A 23021-nucleotide genomic window follows, 5' to 3' on the forward strand; every position below is an offset into this window, starting at 1 on the left:
AATTAGAAATTGTGGGGTTTTTTCTGCTAAATTCTGTGTGCTCTGTTTGTGTGTGTGTGTGTGTGTGTGTGTGTGTGTATGATTTCTGTTTAAATAGATGAAATTTGGGACTCCTGAGTGGCTCAGTTGGTTAAGCATCTGCTTCAGCTCAGGTCATGCTCCCAGGGTCCTGGGTTTGAGTCCCATGTCGAGCTTCTTCAATAGGGAGTCTGCTGCTCCCCCTGCTTATATTCTTTCTTTCTCTCTCTCCCTCTCTGACAAATTAATAAAATCTTTAAAAAAAAATAAACAGATGAAATTTGAGGAATGAGCCCGAAAGGAAACAAGCTGAGACATTGGGATATGCGGATGTATTTAGATACAGTAATGGTGATAGCTGACATTTCTTCAGTGCTCACTCTGTGCCAGGCACTGGTAGAGGCACCTTATGAAATTAATTCATTAATCCTTAAAATGACTCTATAAAATAGATATCTTTATCACCCTAACTATGAAACACAGGGAGATTAAATCACAAAGCCGATAGGTTGTTGAAATGGGCTCCCCAAAGTGGTACTCAGGGCCAGATACTATACTGATTTCCTGGAGCTGGGTGTTCCCCAAACTTTCAGGCCTCTTGGCTTAATGTTGTGTTGTGTTCTGGAGATGCCTATTGTGTTGTATGTGTTGTGTTTCCGTTCTGGGTACAGGTCTTGCTTATTCATTGCCTTTATACTCTGCTTCCCAGATATAAGATGAGCAGAAAGTAATAGAAGGTAGATAGGAGTGGAAAGCAAGGGAAGAAGGCATGACGTTGAGACCACGCGCACGCAGACACACACACGCACGCACATGGGCACACAAAGTCACCAGCCGACCCATTTGTTTATTTGATACATCAGTCGTGTGCTCTCACAGGCTCCTTTCCTGCCAGCTTCTACAGAGTCTTTCCCTGAGGGACCAGCCCTTTCCAGTCCAGGTCATGGGAAGGGGCAGGAAGGGGAGGACTTCCCTTCCAAGAGCCTGCCGGAAAACCATGTTTGGACAGGGTCACTTACAAGAATTGATCAATAAGGACAGCAACTGTGAAGGCCAAGCCTCTGTGAGTGGAGCAGTGCAATCAGCAGCTCTCAGAGCATAGAAGGAAATCTGTCCTGTCCTTTAGGAGCTCAGCTTCGACAAAAGCAAACACAGATTCTGATGTGTCTCCCCACCACCTGTGCCTACAACCCAGGATGCCAAGATTAAGATCTTGGGATATATATTGTGGGATATGCTGTCGTGTGCTCTGTAGTCTCTTGTACCCTGCATTTAAAAATAACTCCAACTCATGAGGACCTTGCATGGCTCAGATGGTTGGACATCTGCCTTCAGCTAAGATCATGACTTCCAGGTCTGGAGATCGAGCCCCGTATCGGGCTCCCTGCTCAGAAGGGCCTCTGTTTCTCCCTCTCCTTCTGCCTCTCCCCCTGCTTGTGCTCTCTGTTTCTTTCCCTCTCTCTCAAATGAATAAAATCTTAAAAAAAAACAAAAAAACTCCACTCTTACAACTATACAATATAATCAAATATTCTGTCATTGCAATGAATGAGGTTGAATTAATTTTGAAAGATATCCGTGGGGCGGGGGCCCCTAGGTGGCTGGTTGGTTAAGTGGTTAAGCGTCTGACTTTGGCTCAGGTCATGATCTCAGGGTCCTGGGGTCCAGCCAACATGTTTTGGGGGTTCCCCTGCTCCATGGGGAGTCAGCTTGTTCCTCTGCCCCTCCCCCCACTCTTGCTCTCTGTCTCTTTCTCAAATAAGTAAATAAATCCTTAAAAAAAGGGAAGAAAGATATTGATGGTATGTTTATTAGGTGCAACACACTCGCACAATAGGATACTTGGTATGATCCCATTTGTGTAACAAAGATAGAAATACAAGCATAATAACAATAATAATTCACAACAATAATCTGTGTAACGTTTATTACACACCAGTATTTGTTCCAAATGCTTTGCATTTATTAACTTACTAATCTTCACAACAACCCTTTAAAATGGATACTAATATTATCCCAACTTTATATGAAGAAGTCAAAGAAGGAGAAGTTTATCACTTGCTCCAGATCATCCAACGAATGGGCAAAATCAGAATTCAAAGCCCCAGCCTCCTGGCTCTAGAACGTCTGTCATGAGCCAGTATGCTGTGCTCTACATGCCATGTAGGCATAGAATCATTCTGGACAAACACACAGCAACCTGCTAACCACAGTTAGCCAAGAGGAGTGGAAATGGTGGTGGAATATGAGACAGGGCAGGAAAATCCGTTTTTATGATACATACCTTTGTACTTTGGGACATTATTGTCAGATTCTCCTATGATTTGTTCAGAGTTTGAAGAATCCTTTAGCAGCTAAAGACAGCGATTAAATCTGGACAGTCTGTTTCTAGGAGGAGAGAATGAGACGTGGGTTGGCTATGAGTAGAAGGGTAAGAGCAAGATTTGACTTAAGGAGAAAAGGTTGATGCCAGCAAGGGACTTGGAGCTGTCAGAAGCCTGGAGACAGGAAGTGGGACGGTGCTTGCTGGGGGTGGGGCGGGGAGCCTGAAGTTAGTGCTTCATGGGTACAGTTTCAGTTTTACAAGATAAAAAGAGAGGGGTGGGACTCTTAATTAGAGGGAGCAAACTGAGGGTTGCTGGTGGAGCGGGCGGGTTTGGGGTGGGGTAACTGGGTGATGGGCATTAAGGAGGGCATGGGATGGAAAGACCACTGGGTATTATACACAACTGAGGAATCACTAAGTTCTAACTCCAAAACTAATAACACACACTCTGAAAAACAATCTGAAGGTTTTGAAGGGGCAGAGGGTGGGAGGTTGGGGGAGCCAGGTGGTGGATATTATGGAGGGGCACGTATTGCATGGAGCACTGGGTGTGGTGCATAAACAATGAATTCTGTTACATTGAAAAGAAAAACAAAATAACACAGTATGTGTTAATTAATTGAATTTAAATTAAAAAAAAAAAAAGAGGGACGCAGTGGATGGTGGTGGTATTTGCACAGCAGTGTGAGTGTGTCTATTACCACCGAGCCTGCACTTAAAAACAGGTTAGGATGGTAAATTTCATGTTAAGTGTATGTTGCTACCATAAAAAAGAAATTGAAGAGGATAACAAAAAAAACGGAGAGAGAAGTGGGAGGGAGAGATCAGAAGAGCCAGGAGAGGCAACAAAGAAGGGAAAGGAGTTGAAATTGGTCATAAATGGGTACTGAGGACCTTGGCTGGTAACACGTCCAGCTTTAACGACCTATACTTAGACACAAAGTCTCTGTGAGGGGGAAACTGAGGTTCTCCAGAACAAAATGTATGTTATAGAGAGAGCATAACTCATGCTCTCCAGAAAAGAGTTATCTTGCACGCTTTATAAATTAAACCATTAACTGTCCTTTCGGGAGCTAGTTAGAGGGTCCTGGAGAGAATTCCAATCATAACACGCTTACTTGTCTCCATCCTGAGACTGAGTATTTTGGTTTGGAGGGAAGGTTGTTGTTTTTAAGCAGAAGTGAGCTCCCTGTCTCTGAAAAATGCAAATACAAATTGATCTTCACTTCTGTGGAGCAGTATGGATAAACAGGGCCAACCACAAACACATCAGCGTGGGCGAGCAGGGACCAGATTCAGCCGCAGGGACACCCTGCTGGCCTGCTGGTGAGGTGGCCCCATTCCAGCAGATCTCAGTAGCTCCTTTGCTAGGTCTGGTATCAGCTCACCCACCTTTGGCCTTGAACTAGAGCCAAGGTCTCTAGAGGAAGGAGTGTGCTATTGACATTCACATCTGGGCCTTCCCAGTGCCCAAGGTGGTCAGGCTATACTCAGCATTGAGTGACTCCCAGGGCTTCAAGTGTGGGGCATTGTCCCTGGAAAGACCGAATCTCTGGAAAAGATAGCCTCAGAAGGGCCATCAATCGGGGCAAACAACAATCATCCTCACTTGGGACCTCTCTGACAATTCTGCTTTTGGGGGCATACAAATGAGATTTTCTTAGTTTTTCCTAGGCTTGGAAGGACTTCACTTTAGAGCACAGCATGGTTTCATTTTGGCAAGTATGAAGAGTTACCACTTTCTTGTGTCTTTCTTGTGGTCACTGTTCCATCTCCAGATAGCTACCTTTATAATAATTTATAATAATCAGAGTTAGAGTTACTGAGTGACTACTACGTGCCAGAAATCATACCTGAACCCTTCTCACAAGAACATGCTGTGATGCGGAATATCGCCACCATTTTATAAATGGATGAAACTGATCATCAGAGAAGTTATAAGCCTTATCCAGGGACACCCACTTGTGGCAGAGCTGGGATTTGAACCTAGGTCTGTTCAACTCCAAAGCTGGTAAATTTATATATTCAATTTGTGCATTAAAAATTATGCTAATTGCCCTTCTAAGTGCAAATAGGAACTGTTTTTTTGTTTTTGTTTTTGTTTTTAATAAACATGTATTTTTATCCCCAGGGGTACAGGTCTGTGAATCACCAGGTTTACACACTTCACAGCACTCACCAAAGCACATACCCTCCCCAATGTCCCTAACCCCACCCCTCTTCTCCCACCCCCCCTCCCCCCAGCAACCCTCAGTTTGTTTTGTAAGATTAAGAGTCACTTATGGTTTGTCTCCCTCCCAATCCCATCTTGTTTCATTGATTCTTCTCCTACCCACTTAAGCCCCCATGTTGCATCACCACTTCCTCATATCAGGGAGATCAGATGAATAAATAAAATCTTAAAAAAACAGTTCCTCTGCGAAATAAGTCAAGCAGAGGAACTGTTTTTTAAAGATTTTATTTATTCATCTGACACAGAGAGAGCCTGCACAGCAATGGGAACAGCAGCAAAGGGAGAGGGAGAGGGAGAAGCAGGCTCCCTTCTGAGCAGGGAGCTCAGTGTGGGGCTTGATCCCAGAGCCCTGGGATCATGACCTGAGCCGAAGGCAGACACATAACGGACTGAGCCATCCAGGCGCTCTAGGAACTATTTTCTATTCAAGTAGCTCTCTAATAAATAGGCAGCCAGAGCCCCGCATAACTCAGAGTACCTTGTCAAGATGTAAGGTCTCAGATTCTCCTCTACCTTACCAGGTATGAAAGGCATTTGCATATAGAAGATTTGGAAACTACATTTCCTCAGCTGCTCCATACCATGAGGTCCTAGAAGTGGCTTGCTGTATCCCCAAAGTTCCTCATTTACGCGGAGGATTTAACTTAAGCCCTAAGAAGAATTTGCTCTAATTGTGTTCAGAGGCCTGTAGAATGAGCTAAACTAATCCACTTCTCTCCCATTGCAAGGCCAAGGACAGGCTCTCCGAGCTCATTGCCTGCAGGGGAGGCAGGAGAAGACTGTTTCAGTGTTTCTGGCTACGTGTCTGAGGAAGAATCATTGATTAGCAGTCAGGGCTGATTGGTATCTAAGAATTGCTTCTCTGCTGGAGGTCTGTCCTCACCGTGAGGCTGTTCTGTGTGGTTTGTTAAGGCTAGCCCCAATTTCCCAGTATCTCTTGGATGTGATCTTAATGATTTATGCTACTTGAGTTCAAGTTCTCAATCTTTATACAAATTTCGAACTCCTTTTTAAAAAGACAACTCAAGGGGCACCTGGGTGGCTCAGTGGGTTAAGCCTCTGCCTTCCACTCAGGTCATGATCTTGGGGTCCTGGAATCGAGTCCCACATCGGGCTCTCTGCTCAGCGGGGAGCCTGCTTCCCCCTCCCTCTATGCCTGCCTCTCTGCCTACTTGGGATCTCTCTCTGTCAAATAAATAAATAAAATCTTAAAATAAAATAAAAGAACAACTCAGGAGGGTTCTGTTAAAGAGGTGATTTTCTAAAGCTGGTTGACCTTTGCATGACTCTACTCTGCAACGGACAGAATTTTATTACTCATGAAAATGTGTCTTTAAAGTCAGTGTTTTTACACTCCCCCTCCCCAACAATCCGTCAAAAAATAGATTTTAGACTTCTAAGTCCAAACAAGACAGACTAAGAGGAACCAGATTTGCTTTCCTGGCTGAAACAAGTAATAAGTTGGACAAACGAGTAATGAGCAGTGTTTAGACACTATCAGGCAGTGAAGACAGTGTTCTCTGAGAGAGGGAAACAAATGAAGTTAGCCCCACAGTCATCCAGATTACTTCTGGAAGGGTTTCTAGGTTGCAAAGCAGAGAAGAGGAAGCCAGGCAGAGCCTTGTGATGGAGCAAATAGAAATGGGAGTCTGGGGAGCTGAGGTGGCTAGAGTCTGCAGAGAGAGAAAGTACTGGACACCCCCAGAGGGTCTCCTCCTAGTCTAGCAGAGTACGGCTCAGCACATGCATGTGAGGAAATTAGCTGTAACTGGACAGAACCACCCAAAAGGGAGCAGAGGACAGGACCAGAAGAGTCCATGTACCTCCCCGCCAGAGTGGAAAACTTCCTATTTGATGGGACTTGCGGCAGAGATCTCGTAGTGATACTGCCTTGGTTGCAGAACAAAATCAGTCCTAGACTAAAGGCAGCTCTGGTCTTCCAAACAAAGTTTGAAGCAAGCCTGGAAAGGATAAAACTGTTTCTAAGTAACTTAACCATGCTCCAGGACAGAACCCAAGAACATTTATAGGAATACAAAAATATCTAGCACTAACAAGGTAACATTCACAAGGCTGTGCATCCAATCAAAAAAATTGCCTGTCATGTAAAAAAGCCAGAATCTGACCAATAATTATAACATTTATAGAAGTAAAATGTACGGCAATAGCACAAAGGCCAGGAAGGGGAAAATGGGTGTCTACTGCTTTTTGGTCTTATGCTTTGTGTGAAATGGGATATCTGCAGCTGGACTGTATTCTACAAATCTTTTGTTACAAAATAATGAAGAGTTCTAGCTATTGAGTCAACAAAAGGGGATAAAATGGAATCTTTAAAAATATTATTAAAGGATCAGGGCAAGGATGTCCCCTCTCACTCTTCCTTTTCAACATTGTATTGGAAGTCCTAGCTAATGCAATAAAACAAAAAGAAATAAAAGGTATAGAGATTGGGAAGGAGGAAATAAAACTGTCAATTTTTTTTAAGATGACCTGATTGTCTATGTAGAAAATTCTAATGAATCAACAAAAAGCTCCTGGGATTAATTTGCTATTATAGCAAGCTTGCAGGATACAAGGTCAATATATGAAAGTAAATTCTTTGCAAGCTGGTGCAGCCACTCTAGAAAACAGCATGGAGGTTCCTCAAAAAGTTGAAAATAGAGCTACCTTTTGACCCAGCAATCGCACTACTGGATATTTACCCTAAAGATACAAACGTAGTGATCCGAAGGGGCACGTGCACCCTAATGTTTATAGCAGCAATGTCCACAATAGCCAAACTATGGGAAGAGCCTAGATGTCCATCAACAGATGAATGGATAAAGAAGATGTGGTATAAATACACAATGGAATACTATGCAGCCATCAAAATAAACGAGATCTTGACATTCGCAAAGACATGGATAGAACTAGAGGGTATTATGTTGAGCGAAATAAGTCAACTGGAGAAAGACAATTATGCTATCTTGATATGGGGAATTTGAGAGGCAGGGCAGGGTGCTTGTGGGGGATCAGAAAGGAGACATACCATAAGAGACTCTTTTTTTTTTTTTTTAAAGATTTTTATTTGTTTATTTGACACATCACAAGTAGGCAGAGAGGCAGGCAGAGAGAGAGAGAGAAAGAGAGAGAGAGGAGGAGGAGGCAGGCTCCCTGCCGAGCAGAGAGCCCGATGCGGGGCCCGATCCCAGGACCCTGGGATCATGACCTGAGCCAAAGGCAGAGGCTTTAACCACTGAGCCACCCAGGCCCCCCCCATAAGAGACTCTTAATCTCACCAAACAAAATGATAGTTGCTGGGGTATAGGTGCGTAGGATTAGGGTGGTAGGGTTATGGACATTGGGGAGGGTGTGTCCTGTGAAGTGTGTAAGCCTGATGATTCTCAGACCTGTACCCCTGGGGAAAATAATACATTATATGTTAATTTGAAAAGGTAAATATTTTATATACAAGCAATGAAAAGTTGGAATTTGAAATTAAAAGCACAATATAATTTATATTAACATTACATAAATATGAAATGCTTGGATATGAATCTGATTAAATATCTGTGAGAGGAAAACTGCAAAACTTCAATGAGAGAAATCAAAGAAGAACTCAATGCATGGAGAAATATTCCATGCTCACATATAGGAAGACTCAATATTGTCAAGATATCAGTTCTTTCTGTCTAGAGCTATAGATTAAACATAATCCCAGTCAAAACCCCAGTTTTATTGTATGGATATCATTCATTTATTGTATGGATATATATGAAGAGGCAAAAGACCCAGAATAGCCAACATAATATTGAAGAAGAAGAACAAAGTTGGAGGACTGACACTACCCAACTTATTGTAAAGCTACAATAATCAAGACAACACAGTATTGACAAAAGAGCAGACAAACAGATCAATGGAACAGCATAGAAAGCTCCAAAAGAGACCCACGTAGATTCAGTCAACTGAATTTTAACAAAGGAGCGAAGACAATACAATGGAGAAAAGCTAGTCTTTTCAACAAATGGAGCCAAAAGAACTGGACAGGCACATACAAAAGTACATTTAGATATAAATTGTATACCATTCACAAAAATTAATTTAAATAGACCATATATCTCAATGTAAAGTGCAAAATTATAAAACAACTAGAAAATGACAAAGAAGGGAATCTAAGTGACTTTGATTATGGCAAATGACTTTTTAGATACAACATCAAAGGAACAATCCATGAAAGAAATAATTCATATGCTGGACCTCATTAGGTTGAAAATTTTCTTTTCTGCAAAGGGCACTGTCAAAAGAATGAGAAGACAAGCCACAAACTGGAAGAAAATATTTGCAAAAGACATATCTGATAAAGGACTGTCATTCAAAATATACAAGGAACACTTAAAACTCAACTGTAAGAAAATGAAAAACTAGATTTAAAAAATAGGCAAAAGACTTGAATAAGATACCTCCCCAAAGAAAATGTGCAGATTTTCACATAAGCATAGGAAAAGATGTTCTTCCTCATGTCATCAGGGAAATGCAAGTAAAAACGAGACACTACTACACACCTAGTAGAATGGCCCAGTTCCCAAACACTGACAACAACAAATGCTGGCAAGGATGTAGAGCAGCAGGAACTCTCCTGTGTTGCTGGTGGAATGCAAAATGGTATAACCACTTTGGAAGAGAGTTGGTAGTTCCTGATGAAATAAAACAATCTTACCATGTGATCCAGAAATCACACTCATTGGTAGTTACCCAGATGAGTTAAAAAACAAAACAAAACAAAACCAACTCATCTCTATACAAAAACCTGCACATGGATTTTTATAGGGACTTTTTTCACAATTGCCCAAACTCAGAAGCAACCAAGATGACTTCAAGTAGGCTGAATGGATGATAAACCGGGGCCCATCCAGACTATGGAATGTTATTCAGCACTGAAGATAAATGAACTATGAAGCCACGAAAAGACAGGAAGGAGCCTAAAATGCATATTACTAAGGGAAAGAAGCCAATCTGAAAAGGGCAAAACCGGAAAAAGCAAATAAAACAAAACAAAAAACCCATTGGTTGCCAGAAGTTGAAGTGGAGGGGGTGGGATTAATAGGTAGAGCACAGAGAATTTTTAGGACCATGAAATTATTTTGGGTGATACTATAATGGTAGATACAGGTCAGTACACATTTGTCAAAACCCATAGAATGCACAACACCAGGAGTGAACCCTTATGTAAAGTAGGGACTTTGGTGATGATGATGTGTCACTGTAGATTCTTTGGTTATAACAAGTATACCACTCTGTGCAGGTTGTTGATAGTGGTGGAGGTTATATAGATGGGGCAGAGGATAGATGGAAACGTTCAGTACTTGCCGCTCAATTTTGCTGCGAACTTAAAATTGCCCTAAGAAATAAAATCCATTTTTAAAAAATTCTAACAAATCATCCAAAAGGCATAAAAGTGGAGAAAGGAAACCCAAAACAAATGGAACAAATAAAGACCAAACAGCAAGAAAGTAGATTTAAATCCAACTATAGCGATACTTACCTTAAATGCTAATTAAAAGGCAGAATATATATATATGTGTATATATGTGTGTGTGTATATATATATATATATATAATGTGACCATAGAAATGGTCACATTATATAAAGAAGCAAGAATCAACTATATGTTGTTTCCAAAGAAATCCACTTTATATATAAACACATAAAGAGGTTAAAAGTAACACCATAATACACCATGGTACCACTAACCAAAAGAAATCTGGAGAGGCTCTATTAATATCAAAGTCAATTACAGGGCAAAGAATATTATTAAGGATAAAAAGGGTTATTTCATAGTGATAAAAGTGTCAATCAAGAGGACAGAACAACTTTAAACATTTGGAGTTTAATAGAGTATAATAATAGAGCTTCAAAATAAAGGAAGCGAAAACTCATAGAACTCTAAGAAGAAACAGACAAATCTACAATTATAGTTGGAATTTAACACCCTTCACTCAATAGTTATTAAAACAAGTAGACAGAAGTCAGCAAGTCTATGGAAAAACTGAGTAACAACCATCAATTAACTGGGCCTAATTGCTATTCATAGAACTACCCATGCCGCAAGAGAATACGTATTCTTTTCGAGTACACATAGAACATTTACCAATAAACCATGAAATAAGCTCCAATAAAGCCAAAAGGATTTAAATTATACAAGTGGTTCTCTAGCCACATGGAATTAAATTAGAAATAAATAATACAAAGATATTAGGAAAATTCCCAAATATTTAGAAATTAACGCACTTCTAAATAATCTGTAAGTCAAAGAAAACAGAAGGTAAATTAGAAAATATTTTGAAATAAATAAGAATAAAAATATAACATCAAAACTTGTGGACATAGCTAAAGCAGTGGTTAGAGGGAAATTTTTAGCACTAAACATTTCTACTAGAAAGATCAAAACAATGGCCTCGACTTCTACTTTAAAAAGTAGAAAAAGAAAAGTAAACTAAGCCCAAAGCAAGCATAAGAGAGAAAATAATAAAGATAACAGCAGAAAGCAATGAAATAAAAACCGGAAAAATGATAGAGAAAATCCATGAAACAAATGCTGGTTCTTCGAAAATATCAATAAAATTGACAAACTTTGACAAAAGAGAAGACAAAGTCACTGAAGGGGGGACATTACAGCAGCTCCATACAGACTAAATTGATAATAAGTGGATATTATTTATAACTTTGCTGATAAATTCAATAATTTAGAAGACACAGAAATATTTTGTAAGACACAAACTATCAAAGCTAATTGAATTGAATTTCTTGTTATGAAAAAAAAAATCTTCCTATGAAGAAAACTCTGGGGCTAGATGGCTTTACTAGTGAATTGTATCCAACATTTAAGGATGAAATATCAAGTGCCACCCAAACTCTTCCAGCACATGAAAAGACTTCCTGATTCAGTCTGTGGAACCAGTATTGCTTTCATACTGAAATCAGACAGACAGACACCACAGGAAAAGGAAACTGTGGACCAATATCCTTCATGAAAAACATCCTTAGAATTCTTAGGAAATTAAATCTAACAAGACATAAAAAGGATAACATACATGTCCAAGTGGGATTTATCCTAGAAATAGGAACTTGGTTTACCATTCAGAACCCAACCTATAATTCATATATTAACAGACTACAAAACATAAAAACCATATCATTATATCAATCGGCAAAACCATACATAAACCCTGAACACTGAAAACTACAAAACCTTCCTGGATGAAATATTAAAAGGACCAATAAAATGGAGAGATAGATTGTTTTCATAGATTGTTAAGATTCTGTGTTGTTGAGATGAAAATTCATAGGTCAAACTGACCTATGAAGAACACAATACCACTCAGATTTCCAGAAGGCTTTTTTGAAGAAATTGGAAAGCTGATTTTAAAATGTATATGAAAATCCAACAAGCCTAACATAGCCAAAACAACAAAGTTGGAGTTCTGATATTACTTGATTTCAAGACTGACTATAAAGCCACAACAATCCGGGGCATCTGGATGGCTCAGGTTAGTTAAGGTTAAGTATGTGTCTCTTGTTCAGGTCATGCTCCCAGGGTCTTGGTATCAATCCCGGGTTCCGGCTTCCTGCTCAGCGGGGAGCCGCCGCCTCCCTCTGCTGTTCCCCCTGCTTGTGCTCTCTCTTTCCCTTTGTGTGTGTCTCTCTCTCTCAAGTAAATATATAAAATCTTAAACACACACACACACACACAACAATGGTATAAAGAGAAAGTGAACAGATTGATGAAACAGAATATAGAGTCCAGGAATAGACCCACATGTATAGGGTCAATTGATTTCAAGAAAGATGCCCAGGCAACTGAATGGGGAAAGGACATCCTTTTTAACAAATGGTGCTAGAACAATTAGATAGCTAGCTATATGAAAGAATATGAACTTCAATCCTTACCTCATGCCATATATAAAAATTAACTTGAGGGGCGCCTGGGTGGTTTAGTGGGTTGTGCTGCTGCCTTCGACTCAGATTACGGTCTCAGGGTCCTGGAATTGAGCCCCTCATCGGACTCTCTGCTCAGCAGGGAGCCTGTTTCTCTCTCTCTCTGCCTGCCTTTCTGTCTACTTGTGGTCTTTCTCTGTCAAATAAATAAAATCTTAAAAAAAAAATAACTTGAAATGGTTCATAAACTTGAATATAAGGCTAAAACTATAAAATTCCGGGAGAAAACACAGAAGGGCGTAGTGGCTTTGAGCTTGGCTCAAAGATTTTTTAAATATGACACAAACCCCACAAACTATACAAGCAAAAATAAGTAAATTGGCTATCTAAGCAAAAAAAAAAAAAATCTTAAATCCTTTGCCCTTCAAAAGGCACTATTAAAACAATGAAAAGGTTAGCCCCAAATTGGGAGACGGTATTTGCAGAACATATATCTGACAAAGGACTTGTAACAAAATATATAAAGAACTCCCACAACTCCTTAAGAAGATGAATAGCCCAATTAAAAAATGGGCAAAAGATTTAACAGTCACTTCACCAAAGAAGATGTACAAACATCAAACATGAAAAGATGCTCAAGCTCCTTGGTCATTAGGAATACGAAAATTAAAGCAACGAACTATGACTACCTAGCCAAAGAATCTTTAAAAATTAATGCAACTCACCATTCCAAGCATTGGCAAGTGTCCATTTAGAGGACCTGGAACTTTTACTCATTACTGGTGGAAATGTAGAGTGGTGCAATTATTTTACAATTTTGTTTTGGCAGTTTCTGAAGAAGCTATGTATACATCGACCATATGACTCAGTCATTCCATAACCAAGTATCTATCCAAGAAAACATATTGCCTTCATAAAAACTTGAATGTGAATGCTTACGGCACTTTTGAATGTAGTAGTCCCAGACTGGAAACAATCTAGATGCCCATCAATAGAGGACTGCATACTGAATTTGTGACAGATTCATGCAGTGAGATTCTACCCAGCAATAACAATGAATGAACTACTGATACATGAAATCACCTGGATGAATGTCACCCTAAGCAGCCTGATAGAAAGGAGCCAGACAAAAAAGAGAGTGCCCTTACTGCATGACCCTCTTTCTACACTTTTCTAGAAAGTACAGACTATAATGACAGAGGGCAAATCAGTAGTTAGTGGGTAGAAGTGGGCGGAAAGAGATTACAAGGAGGTATGAGGAAAATTTGGGGGGGACAGGGATATGTTACCTTTTTTAAAAAACAGAATATTGTTTTTTGGGGGAGGATTTATTTGTTTACTTTTAAGTAATATCTATGCCCAACATGGGCTCAAACTCATGACCCTGAGATGCTCTACTGACTGAGCCAGCCATGCACCCTGGATATGTTATCATGATTGTGGTGATGGCTTCACACGTGCATACATAGGTGAAAACTCATCAAATTGTATACTTTAAATGTGTGAAGTTTACTGCATGTTAATTATGTACTTCAAAAGGGTATAAAACAAAAGGAATTAATTTTGGCGTGCTATTGGCCATACACCCGAACATACTCCTGAAACAGTCTTGCCAAGGGGGTATAGCTCAGTGATAGAGCATTCGACCGCAATTAGTCTTGCCCTGAACAATGTTATCTGATATATGCATTTCATTTCATTCCATTCATTTGGAAATATACTCTGATCACGATCTACTAAGTTGAGCTCATAATTACCTACTAGGTTGATACCTATAGTTTGAAAAACACTGCTTTTAAGATCTGTTTGAAAAACACATGGCTTGAGCCCAAAACAGTCCCTTAATGACACTGACAAGCCCCCATGAGTTAGTTCCTATGTCTTTTTTTTTTTTTTTTTTTAAGATTTATTTATGTATTTGAGAGGGGGCAGGGAGGAGCAGAAGGAAAGGGAGAGACAGTCTTCAGCAGACTCCATGCTGATCACAAGGAGCCCAGGGCAGGGCTCCATCTCTTGACCCGAGATCACCACCTCAGCTGAAACCAGAAGTCAGCTGCTCCACCACCTGAGCCACCCAGGAGCCCTAGTTCCTAGGTCTTTATCACCAATGGTCCTCCTCTTCTGTTAATGTGGTGACAAATTATAGAGTCTTAAAGTAGACGGCCTACGTTTTCAAATTCTTGTTCTGGAGACCGAGATCAATTCTTACCCTTTTACCGCCATCTTCCTACCTCCTCGTTTGGAGATGGTTGATTTTAGGACCTCAGACTGAAAATTCTTGGGTGACGGCTCTGGTCAGGAGGAACACTATGGGGGGCTCCCAGGGGACAGTGAGATGGCAGCCGCTGACGCACAGTTACTACAGTTGCTAGCAAGGGTAGCAGCCGCTGCTAGCTATCATTTCCCTCATAAAGGAAAGCAAGCGGGCTCCGGCTCTAAACCTACCCTTTGTGATGACTTATTTAGCTCCCTGAAGAATTTACTTTGAGTTGTTTTCCTGCCTATGCATGAAGGAGGCCGTATGGAAAGTAGCTCCTGTTTCCTAACACACAGCTCACTGACAGTAGTAAGTAACTGTGTGTCTGTGCCCAGCGGGGTCCAGCTAAGAGGAGGGAAAAGCTAGAGAAGAGAATGGATGGAAGAAACCTAGGCTTGGGGTAGTTTTAGCTCGGCCATGAATTCGTGTTCTTGCGTGCAACCTTGTACTGATGAAGGTGGCAGTCTGTCTTCAATGACACATCTTTCTGTGTCTCAGGAAGTGGTGTCATTTGCAAATTCAGTGCATTTGACGTCCATAAAGATTTTTAATAAGAATTTGGAACAAAAAGGAGTTGAAACTCAGGAAGAATTTGGAGTTGTGAGTCTGGACCCTGCCTTTTTCTAGACAGTAGCCAAAGACAGGCATCAGAAAGAGCTGCCCTTACGTGTCCCAGGACCTCAGCCTTCCCACGGTTCCAGAAGGACCTACCAACCGGTACAGTGGATCCCAAGCCAAGCTGGGTGGCCCACTCAGGGCACGTGGGGTCGTAAAGGAGAGCTTGAATTCCTAGGCTTAGCAGAGCCGCCTGGGTCTCAGTTGATTTAGCTCCAAAAATCTAAGATCTGGATTCTGCTCAGAGAAGTAGCTGCCTGAGGCTGTAAGTTCAGAATTTGAACATTCTTTGGGGCGAGGAGTCAGAGTATATTGATACTGTTTCTTCTGGGCAAATAGATTTCAGTGTCAAGTTGATACCTTCCTTATTTAGAACCAGGAGAGAGCATGATATCATGACAAATACTTGGTCTTGGTATCAAGCAGACGTTGGTTCAGAGGGTGTCTCCGCTGCCTGCCAGCCCGTGACCTTGAATAGATCATTTAACCTCTCTGAACTTCAGAGTTCTGGTTTAGAGTGGGAGTTCTCAACCGGGAGGGATTTCGCTCCCTTTCCCCCACCCTTCCGCGGGAACATCTGGTGGTCTCTGGAGACACCAATGACGTCATGACTTGGCGGTGAGAGGTGCCACCAGAATTTAGTGGGAAAGGCCGAGGATGTTCTAAACATCCTATAGTGCACACATAGCATCCCCACAGCAAAGAATTGTCTGGTCCAAAATGTCAACAGAACTGAGGTTGAGAAATCTTCGTTTAGAGGTAATGTATGCAAAATGTCCGGCATCCACTAGGTAGATGCTGAGTTGGTGGTAGTTTTCATTCGGTGTGGCAGATGGAAACCCAGATTCTAGGGAAGCAAGGATCATGCAAGTCTTGTCTGAGGTTCAGGAACAGTCCCCAGTAAGCCCACTGAGAGCTACTGTGGGTGTAGCAAAGAGGTTCAAAGCAGTGGCTTTGGAGCCAGCCAGCCTATGTCCGAATCCTGGATCTACTGTTCACTGCTTGTATCATCCTGGGCAAGTCACTTAACCACAGACTATAAAGTGTGATAATGTGGGGTGCCTGGGTGGCTCAGTGGGTTAAGCCAATGCCTTCGGCTCGGGTCATGATCTCAGGGTCCTGGGATCGAGCCCCGCATCGGGCTCTCTGCTCAGCAGGGAGCCTGTTTCCCCCTCTCTCTCTGCCTGCCTCTCTGCCTACTTGTGATCTCTCTCTCTCTCTCTCTCAAATAAATTAATAAATAAAAAAATCTTTAAAAAAAAAAAAAGTGTGATAATGTTACCTGCCTCAGGAAGGACAGGTGTGCCTTGCACAGCAACTGCTCATCCGATACTTGCTATTGTTTGGAGGGGAATAAACATGGAGCAGATGCCAAGAGGAGCCCTGACTGGAATTTTTGGAGAGGAAGCACGGAGGGGAGCACAAACCAAACATAGATGGGTAATTGACACAGCGGCAGAAAGTTCATCAGGCCGCTAATGACCCACGCTGCTGCTGGGCAAGAGGCCAGATGTTTGTATCATCTCACTGAATCCCCTTGATGACTCTTTTGAAATGGCTTCTATTAACCTAGTTTGGTCTTCTTTCATAGACACGGAAATAGGTTCTAAGCAATTCAAATAGCTTGCCCAGACTCTCACAGCCTTCAGGCTAGAGCTGGGGTTTTGGATCTAGGTGTCTGGATCCAACCTGTGTTGCTGTGGGCTGAAGTTCAGAAGTGCTCAACGTAAGGCCAGTTCCAGGATATAAAACACTCAGCCAGCGGGGGTTCCCCGTGTTCAGGAAAGGAAGAAGAATGGAGAGCCAAGCTTCCCTCTCTCTCTCTCTCTCTCTCTCTCTCGGCAGCCTAAGAGGGGATGTGGATGGTTAGGTTACTCAGTGTTGGTGCTTTCTGCCATGAGGAGAGATTTTCTAGAGGATTCCTGAGCTGCCCCTCCCCTCACTAAATGTTTCATGAGGCTAGTGCCGTGAGCGTGTGGGTACACGTGGGAGCTTTTGTGTGCAGCGAGATGAGACCCCAAGAGCCTGGGACTGAGCAGCCAGCAGACCCAGGAGAATGTTCCTGGTAGAAGCTGTGCCCCTTGCTCTAAACAAGCAGCTGTGTTTACAAGAGAGGTGGAAATGGTGCCTAAAAATAGCCAAGAGGCCTGGATGTGTCCCAAGACGGGCCACGTGAAGGGGTCGCACGCACGGAAGCTCAGGGCCAGGGCTGTGAGGTAGGCGTTGTTTCGGGGCTCTCTGGCTTTGCTGGGGGTCCCCTTCACCCCAGACGTTGCACCTGCTTGCTCCCAGAAGGCCATTGGGCAGACCTCCCCAGCGGCTGGCCCAGCAGAAGCCGAGGAAGGGCGCGGCACAGGCCACAGGGCCTCAGACCCATCTACTGCCCTGTGTGTCCTGCAGGGGGCTGCGTTTTTCTCCCTGGGGCAGAAACTCTCTCCCACGTTCACTAACCTGGTCGTTTAACTATAGGAGAGGAAACAGATGCTGGCTGGCCGGAAGTCTCCGCGAGCGCACGGTTTTGGCAGGGGGCTTGCTAAGGCTGATAAGGACACAGAGTGTGCTCCCGGATGGGCCTCTGCCAATTCGCTTTCAGGCCTTTTGGAGGTTGCCCTGAGCCACCACCATCGGAACCTGGCTCCTTCCCAAGCCCCTCCACACAGCTGACCGGGAGGAGGGTTATTTTTAAACTGATCTTTGTGACTTCCTCTTGGCCTTCCCCCTTGCTCTCCTCTCTCAGAGACCCTGAGAGCAGTTTCCTGCCTGGGCCCACTGGAACACTGGTGACAATGATGCGTGCAGGGTTCTTGGGAGGTGAGGGCTGGCTGTGCAGGGCAGGGACAGGGCCTGGGGCAGGGGTGCATAGTGCTGGGGGGGGGGGGCGCGGGGTGCCACAGCGGGTCGGCAGGACTGTCACAGGACTCTTGGCTTCAGGCCTAAGTGCTGGGGGCAGGGGGTGCTCCCAGAGTGGTCATCCAGTAGGGGTCATGTGAAACCTGCTGTTCCAAGCTCTCCAAGGCCACGTAGAAGGGCACAAATGCCCTGAGCCTGGTCATCACCCTGCTGATCCCATGGGGGGGGGGGTGCTTCCTGGGCTGTGCTGTGCTGTGCTGACCAGAACAGCACTCCTTTGCCGTCTGCGGGGAACACCCCTGCAGTGGGCTTTGGCTTACAGAGTCCTGGGGGAGCGCATCTGGCTGGCTGTACCCCCAGCATCTTCAGAATTTGTCATGGATCAATCACACTGATGGTCCCAGCCCCAACACCCCCGGCCATAGAGGAGGAGAGCTTCGCTGCTGGCACGGGGGCTTCTGGGGGCTGCCTGGGAGACACATCCTCTCACAGGGGCCCCAGAGCTCTGGGGTTTCTGCCCCTGGCTTCCTCCAGTTCCCAGACCCCCAGCCAGGCAGCTCAGGGGCAGCCACGGAGCCCAGCAGCGGCCCCAAGAAGGGGCCCATTGCCTTGGGTGCAAGCGAGCACCTTTGCCATCTGCTGGGACGGACAGCACCTCCGCTCCCACTGGGGACACAGCTCCTGTCCTCTCCCCACCTCTTGGGCTGGCCTGAAGCCAGGACCTGAAAACACCTCTCAGCCGGTGACTCCTTTTTCCAGCAAAGAAGCAGGGCTGAGGACAGCCATGAACGGTTTGGGAAGCAGATGATTCCTCTCCCACACAGGGGGAAACCCAGGCTCAGTCCTTACCAGGAGGTGACCCCTGATTCTGCAACCCCCATGAAATCGGGTGGGAAGAGCCAGGCTGCGTCCCATGGGCCAGTCTCCATGTGATGCTCGGGAAGCCCTTTCCAGGTTAGAGTCTGGGTCAAGAACTAGGCCTTCACTCTGGAGATTCCCTCTTTAGGGGACACATGGACCCGGGGGGCATCTCTCTGTCGAATTCAGAATTCTAGATGCTCAGCCTCTGTCAGTCACCCATGGAGAGTGATACCCCCCCCCTCCAGGGTTGCAGGGGGAGGGAATGGGCTGCTGAGACAGGAGCAGCAACCCCCTCCCTCCTTACCCTTTCGAAATGTCAATGTCAGCTTCCTTACCTGCGCCAAGCAGTTGTGATGGAAACGATGGGCCCAGTGGCATGGCCGCGGCCAGGACAGAAGGAGAGTGTGTGACAGAGCCCTTAGCGTGGCGCCAGGTCCACAGCAGCCCACGAGAGGGCTCGTGGCGATGGCTGCGCTCCTGCCCGGGACACCCCCAGCCTGGCTTCCTGCACACAGTAGGCGATGGACCCTTGTTATGTTTTCCCCTTCCTTCCTCAACAACTTGAGGGGAGGTGACAGGGTCGGGTGCGTGTGTGTGCACCCTACCACACTCCACACATACAGCGAGAGGTGGTGGTGCCAGGTGCTAGTTTACTTATTTATTTATGTATTTTAACATTTATTTACTTATTTGAGAGAGAGGGAGAGAACACGCATCCGCGTGCATGAGAGAGAAGGGGCAGAAGGAGAGAGGACCTCAAGCAGACGCCCCAGTGAGTACGCAGCCTGACGCAGGGCTCGAACCCACGACCCTGAGATCATGACCTGAGCCCAAACCAAGAGTCAGATGCTCCAAGGACTGAGCCACCCAGGTGCCCCTCTGTGCCAGACACGAGTCTAGACTTGGCTTCTAACTCCTTCTATCTATTCCGTCTGAGGGCTTTTGCTGTCCCTTAAGAAACAGGGAGTTGGGCCCATCGCTTTCTACGATCCACTTACAGACAGAATTCCAGACGTAAAATGATATCTGTGAAACGGCACGCACACACTCTCTCCATTTCGTCGCAACACAGCGGAGCTGATCTCCCGCAAGGAAAATCAGGAGAAACTGTGTGGCTGGCAGCCGTCCTTGGGCCTGACCCCAAGACCCGGCCGCCTGTCTTTCCTGCTCAGATGTGGCACTGCCCTCCTCCCTGAAGGTCACGCACCTTCCCCACAATGCCTCTCCCACTGCCTCCCCGCCTCCCCGCCTCCCCACCCCGGGCCGGTGGCTACCCTCGCCTCCCTACAGATGTTTCCAGTTTCTAGACGGCACGGAGTTCACGTGGGTCATTTGTTCCATTTGCTCAGAAACAACAGCCAGCATTATGGGCAGGAAACGGAGACCATGCCAAGTGCAAGATAACACAAAAAGCCCTAGTCATGGGCACTGGGCAGGGTGGGGTCTGGGGGAGGGGAGGAGCGCAGGCTGGATTTTCTCGCAGTGACCTAGAGTTCTGCTGTCCCAGCCGAAGTCATGGTTCCTGAAGCGAGGTCCAGCTTTCCTCTGGGAAGGGCCAGAGAGGGCCAGCGGACTCATGGCGGAGGGACAAGGACGGAATGAGATGCTATCTCGAAGGCTGGGAGTGGCTGCCGCCTGGCCCCAGAGGCTGAACCTTGACCAAGAACAAATTCTGTTTCTTTGTTCCTTCGAAATCAGGAAAGATCGCTGCGTTAATGAAAGATTAAATGATGTTCAGCATTTAAGGTCGACAGCAAATACAAACAAATGTAAAGCAAATGAAATCGTGGGCCTCCCGTGGCCCCGGATGTTTGCCATGCAGCTGTTTCTGCAGGAGTCGGGTGTGTGTCCAGCCACCTCTCACCGTGCGTAGGAGGGGCTGCCCTTCATAGCAGGTGGAGAGCGCCCTGTGATCTGCCGGGGCTTCCAGAATGAATGGCACATGAGACACAGACACTATGGTTATTGCTCTGGATAACCCAGCTCTGGAAACCCTCGCTTTGAGAGCTTCCCCAGCAGGAGAGGAGGCTTTTAGGGGCTAGTGAGCTGGCAGGCTGCCCTTCCCCAGCCCCAGCGGAGTCACGGGTGGCTCTGTGGATGAGCCCACTGAGCAGGCCTGTGGATGCTTTCCTGGGCAAGCAGGTGCTGCTCCCAGTGTAGACAAACCACTCAGAATGGGGTCAACAAAGCACTTCCTGGCAAGCAGGAAGAAGAGAGGTGTTACCGCCTCCCGAAGTCTCCTTTGGACACGTCCCATTGCTGAAGCCAGGAGCACGTTGTGGGATATTGGACCGGAAAAGAGCCCCTTGGGTGAGAGACTGAGAGGCAGCACTGGAGAAAACAGGCCCCTGGGGCACATCTTTATGGGCCTGAGGCCTGTCCTGAGTGAAGCACTGGGCCAGGAGCTGGAGGGAGCCTGGAGGTGAAGCCTGGCCCCCTCCCTACCCCAGGGCCCTCACACACACTGTGCAGGGGTGTGAGCCAGTAACACCTGTTGTGCCTGTAGTCACTTCACCTGGGCTCCTCTCAGGTATCTTTGTCATCGATCAGAGGGGCAATGAAGACATGGAAAATAAACAATTTGTTCAACATCTTCATGTAGAAACAATTTAAAATAAGAGAGACGGGTTTGCCTTGAAGCCCCTGGCAGGACCTGATAGTGAATTCTCCCTTGGAGCTCGTGGGTCAGAGCGCCCGGGAGCAGGCCTCCCGCTGCGTGGAGAGGCCTCTGGCTGTGGCTGAACCCACTGTTGGCCCATGAGCGAGGATCCACGGGCAGACTGCCAGGGGTCAGGAGCAGCAATGAAAGAAGGAAAGACCAACTGTGGGGGGAGGTCCCAGGCTGTTCAGAGAGATGCAGACCAGGGGACCAAAGAGCCAGCAAAATAGAACAGGGAGGGAGCCCCTCCAACAGGGGACTTGGAGAATCAGCCCCAAGGAAATGCAGGAACCCGGAAGCATGTTTTAATGAATTCCCAGCCGAATGGATGCCCAACCTTTTCTGCAAGGGAAGAAACCTGGCTGCTTCTCCAGGTCTGACCTTGAACTAGCCACTCTGGGCACCAGTTTCCTCCAATGTGCCGTCCCTCCCCAATTCCTGGTCCTGCAACCGCCGGCCCCCCCACCCTGCCCCCCTCCATGGAGCACGGTGACCCAGTCGCCATACTTTGTGAGTCCTGTGTCCGACCGATCCAGCCAGGGGGCAGAGGCAGTTTGAGGTCCTGCAGAGAGACCGGTGACCAGTAGGTGTGCATAAACTGGTTCTGATTGTGTAGTGGGAATGAGCGGAGTAAGGCAATGGACAGTATGTGTGTGAGTGAGTGTTGAGTGTGTGTGTAAAGGGCACACTTTAGACATATTACAGAGATGAATGCCATGGGCCGTCCCAAACTACGAAATGTGATGGAGCTATCAGTCAGTCTCTCCCAAGGCCCCTTTCCTGAGGCCCTAACCGATCACATGCTGTTTTCCATCTGAACTGGTTCGAGGTTGACGTTAGATGCAAAAAAAACCCCATTTTTTTCTGAGCAAGTGGTCTCCTTGCTGCCTCCCGATTCCTTGCTGGATGTTGAGAGTGTGGTCGGCGCTCCTGGGGGTGGAGGAGCAGCCAGACCCCAAGGTCAACGCATCATGCGTTCAGCGAGGATTTACCGAGGGTGCCCTTTGTGCCTGGTATTATTTTAGGCTCTTGGTACTCCGGGGACAAGGGCAGTGGGAGGGAGATCTAAAGATGAATCAGGTATAATTTCTTACGGAATTTGCTTTGGGACTTTACTAGCTCGTGGGAGAAGTAGTCAAGTAAATAAATAACTATGAACGGTGTTGTAAGTCCTCAAAGGGAGGAACATGTCAGCAGATGTGGGTGTACAGAGGAGGAAGATATTAACTCAGTCTGCTAGTGACTTCCATCCTTTGTGGAGTAGGCAGGGTGTACATAAATCAAAAT

General features: G+C 45.3%; 1 protein-coding gene across 2 annotated transcripts in view; it reads left to right on the forward strand.

The window, feature by feature from the left end:
* TMIGD3 (transmembrane and immunoglobulin domain containing 3) overlaps positions 1–23021 on the forward strand; it is a 65523-nt gene that overhangs the window by 19863 nt on the left and 22639 nt on the right. The window lies entirely within an intron of this gene.

The sequence above is a fragment of the Mustela erminea genome, chromosome 10 (genome assembly GCF_009829155.1).
Source record: "Mustela erminea isolate mMusErm1 chromosome 10, mMusErm1.Pri, whole genome shotgun sequence".
Lineage (NCBI taxonomy): Eukaryota > Metazoa > Chordata > Mammalia > Carnivora > Mustelidae > Mustela > Mustela erminea.